The sequence below is a fragment of the Phaseolus vulgaris genome, chromosome 8 (genome assembly GCF_000499845.2).
Source record: "Phaseolus vulgaris cultivar G19833 chromosome 8, P. vulgaris v2.0, whole genome shotgun sequence".
NCBI lineage: Eukaryota > Viridiplantae > Streptophyta > Magnoliopsida > Fabales > Fabaceae > Phaseolus > Phaseolus vulgaris.
The window spans coordinates 51,268,843-51,273,857 of NC_023752.2; positions in this window are offsets into that span (position 1 = coordinate 51,268,843).

Genomic DNA, 5,015 nt, shown 5'->3' on the forward strand with positions numbered 1-5,015 from the left:
AAGTTGTTTAGGATTTCATGAGCCATGTATGGGCCTAGTACCATAAAATAATTGAACCAAATATTTGGACCAAGTAGCATAGGTTTTTGGGTTTGTATTTGAGCCAATAGTATAATAGGTCTAATTAAGGTTAAAAGTGACTAGTTGGGGTAACAATTGGCTTCTTTGAGCCCAATGTAACCCTAGAACATCTAGGGTATAATATATGAGAAAAATTACCTTGGCAAGGAGCACATAGACGTCCACATGACAACCTTGGACTGGAGAGGATTTAGCATGGAATGTGTGAGCTACACATGGAAAGCATGAGTCCACATGACACCTTCTTATTAGATTCCTTTGAATGCTTTTTTATTTCAGTAATTGAGATATATTCTTGTTAATTAGTTCAATAACATGTTTATAGAGTAAGAACTTCTATTGTGTCTTGAGTTTGTATGCAATTTTCACTGCATTCCTTTAGGTTTCATAACCTACAAATTTTCAAATAATTATTGTCGGCCAAAAACATTTATCATAATTTGATACGATATAAAAAAAATCTGAAACTATAGATTTACATACCTTGATGTGTTAGAAAAAAGGCAGAAAAAAATATATCCAAATTTAAAAAATAAAAAAAAATGAAAAATTCAAATACAAAAGGCAGTCAATTGAATTTCACCCAACATGATAAAGGTGCGCTAAGCGTGATGAACTGAGCATTGAAATCTTCAGATTTATGAAAATTAATTGGAGAACTGTTTTGATAAATTCAAGTGTCATAACTCATATTATTGATTGAATTTTCATTAAAAAAAATCAGCGACTGAATTCATATACAAAAACTAAAATAATTCTAGCAAGTTTACTACTCTTTTTTACAACTTTTTAGTATTTTTGTTTTGTTTATCTATTCTAGATCCTTTCTTTATGATTCCAATTTGTGTGTTATCCTTCCTTGTTTGCCTTAACTTCTTGTTTGTCTTTTTTCATTTTAATCAATTGAGTTTGTCAATCTTAATTCCGTTTAAAGTGGTACTTGTTTCATATTAAACTTTTGTTCATTTTAACTTGCTTGACCTGTATTTGGAGTGACATTCTACCTTGATGAACATTTGGAGCTGTAATTTGGTGAGAAATTAATTCCTTGGAGAATGAAAACGGTGGATCAATCACGATTATATCCTAATGAGATAAAGCAAGAAGAAGCAACACCAAAAGCAAGAAGAAACAAAACACTTTGAGTGCATAATGTTTAGAAGAAAAGTTGTATAAAAAAAAAAGTGTCCTATTGATTGTATTGCTTTGAGTTGTAATTGTTCTTAAGCTTTCAATTAGTGGATTAACTTTTACGCTTTAGTTAGGTGATTGTATCTTCAAGGTCCAAGGTGCCAAGAAGCCTCACCTAGGAAACACCTAGATCTAAAGCTTTTTAGTCTTAGAAGTTTACTTGCTTTATTGCTTTCAATTTCTTATTTTAGTAATGTTTTCATCTTGTTGTGTTTCTAAGAATTTTAGAGGGAAGTTTGTGAAGTGTATTGGGATAGTTTCTGGTTAGGAAAGGCTTGGTACTTAAGAGATTATAGTGGTCCACCTCCCCTTCCTGGGAAACTATCTAGTGCACTGAGCCTATCTTTTCTCTTTGGGAATTCTTTTTAACACAAGCTTTCATCATGTCTAAACATACTACTCACCTTAGTGAAAGTGACTTGAGTTCTACAAAATCTCTTTTAAAAAAAATGGCTCAAGATCTTCAGTCACTGCAGCTAAGGCAATTAGAGCATGAGAAACAAATTATTAAAAAGAGAAAGAAAGAGATTCTAATCTTCTAATTTTAAAGGAGGAGTTAAAAATGATAAGAGAAAGAGATGATTATATTAGAAAATATAAAAAATAAATCAACCTTCTAGAAGTTCTAGGTCTGGTGACTCTTCTACTGAAGAAGGAAGTCACAAACCTGAAGCTAGAGTAGACTTACCTTACTTTCATAGGAAGAAAAATGTTGAAATCTACCTAGTTTGGGAAATGAAGGTAGAACAACTTTTTACCTGTCACGATGTTATTGAGAAAAGAAAAGTATCATTGACCACTTTAAGCTTTCAAAGTTATGTTATGTATTAGTGAACTTCCTTAGAGAATGATAAACGTCACTATAATGAACCTCCAATTTTATATTGGAATTATCTTAAGAGTTTTCTAAGACTCCGCCATATTCCTTCATATTATAATCGAGAGCTTATGGATAAGCTCCAAAGATTTCGTTAGAAAAATATGAGTGTAAAAGAATGTAGGGAAAAGATGAAGCTATATGTGATGAGGGCAAAGATTAGGGAAGAAAATAATACCATGATATCTAGGTTCTTAAGTGGTCTCAATCTTGAGATAAGAGACATTGTTAAACATCTACCTTATAGAGATTAAAATGACTTGATTCAATTTTGCATTAAAGTTGAACAACAAATTTTTGAGAAAAAACAAGTCAAAAACTCAAAGTTCATACTATGTACCTTGTGACAAGGGTGAGTTCCAAAGGGGGGGGGGGGGGGGGGGTCTAAACCTTATAAACTTAAATGACTAACTGATGAAGGGGAAGTTCACAAACAAGTGAAGGTCGAGCTATCTGTACGCAATTATAAAGATAAAAGTTTATGTGATGTAGTGCCTATGGAAACTTGTCATGTCTTATTGGGACAACCATGAAAATCAAATAAGATTAAAAGAGATAATAAAAAGTGAAAAATTCATTAGTTCTTCTAGAATAAAATGTGAGGTCTAAAGAGTCTAGTAAAATTCTTGAAAAGAAAGAGAGGAAAAATTTGGAAAAGAAAATTATGTACTCCTCTCTAATTAAATTTTGTGATGAGTTTCCAGAAATAACAAAAACAAGAGGAATGACAACCTGATAAAATAGAAAAACAAACAAAGAATAAACTTTTTTTATACAACTGTTGAAACTAATTCATTTGATGACTCAAACAAATGGTCATTTGATCTTGAATAACGAGGATAGTTTTCAAAGCAGGAATAAGGTTGTTGCTCGAGATCAACCTTGTAGATTTAAGGACAAATCCTCTCAAAAAGGAGGGGATGATGGCAAAGCCCCCAACCACACACAACCACATAATAAGGATGAATTAGGTTTTTGTTTATCTTTATAGGTTCAATCAAGAGGACAACCCAAGGATGAAGGAATGTACAAAAATATCCTAAAAGACCTCCAACTTATCAAAACATAAACTAGAGCTTTGGTGAGAAGAACACAAGAAAACTAGGTTTCGGCTAACTAATCAACTTTATTTTTGGGCCAAGTTTTAGCTTAAATAAATTGTATAAAATTGTTTAGGATTTCATGGGCCATGTATTGGGCTTAGTAGCATAAAATAATTTGACCAAATATTTGGGTCAAGTAGCATAGGTTTTTGGGCTTGTATTTGGGTCAATAGTATAATAGGTCTACTGAGGGTTAGAAGTGACTAGTTAGGGTACCATTTAGGCTTCTTTGAGCCCATTGTAACCCTAGAACATCTAAGTTATAATACAAGACGAAAATTACCTTGACAAAGAGCATATGGATGTCCATATGGCAACCTATGACTATAGAAGATTTAACATGGAAGGTGTGAGCTACACATCGAAAGCATGAGTCCACATGACACCTTCTCATTGGAGAGTTTTATTTTAAATTTTGAAATTTTGGCTCCAAATTGTTCAGCCCCTTCCACTATAAATAATTGGGCAGATTACATAAAAAGATAGATCAATAATATTATATTTATACTGTCAAATTGCAAGCTTATAACTCTTCTTGTCTTGTCTCTCTTTAGGTTAGACACTTTGTTGATTTCCTCTCCTTATCGAAGTGATTAGGCATCACCTATCACTATCTGAGACACCTCACGACACTCCAAGCTCCATGAGAATTCTTTGAGTTCTTCCTTAGCATCACTCTTTCATTACTTCCGCCTCCACCTACAAATCGGTGTTAGTTTTCACAACATGAAAAAGGAACTCTATCATCGACTATATGAGAATCCTCTGGACATAGCCACTACTCGGATTAGTAAAACATACAAGTATTCCTATTACTAAGGACCCACCTCTATTTATAAGCAATGGAACAAATAACTTAATCAACACACCCTTTCGTCTCTCAATAGTAGATTCTCTCACAATAATGGTAAAGATTGCACCAGCACGAATCACAAAAAAGGACAAAGTAAAACCCGTAATCCTTCCCTATGACTCTTCGGCCAACAACGTCAAACTCGGGGCCTAGGAGAGATGACCAACAACATCTCGATGATCTAACTTGTTGTCAAAGGAAAAAGGAAAAAATTTCTTTCAAAAAGAAATCAAACTCTCAAGGCCAAGCCTATCGAGCTTGGGGAGCTAGAGCTTGAACATGATCGAGACAACTGACCGAGGTCATGTATGAACTGACACCATCTCGAGAACTTAAAACAATAAATAAGTAAATAATGATTAAAATTAATTAAATACTTCAATCATTTTGTATTGTCAGATCATAAATGTCACAATTCAGTAATATTTCATATAAAAAGATAGACACTTATGGACTTTAATTGATAAAATAGTTATAATTCAACCTCTAATTTAGAAATTTGAACCTTTTTATATATTTTTTGGATTATGAGATGAATAAAAACTATTTATTCCCAATTTTGTGTTATTTTCAGGAATTAAAGGAGAGATAAAGCAAAAGGATATATTATGAATAAAAATGTCACTTAGTCCAAGCCCAATTAGATTAAATAGAAGGCATGAGACATAATCCTAGACATCACTAGGAGGAAACCAAAGGAAGGAAACCCTAAAGAAGGCAACCGTCAAGGAGAAACGCTCTAGATCTTCTTTTCTTGTTGTCCATGCTTGTAATAGCCACCATGAGTGGCTAATTATTTTCTTTGGGATTAGGAGTAATTTGTTCAAACTCTTATGTATTGAGGTGATATTTATCTATAATACTCAATTCTTGATTGATGATTGGTATTATCATTTTATTCTCAAAGGTT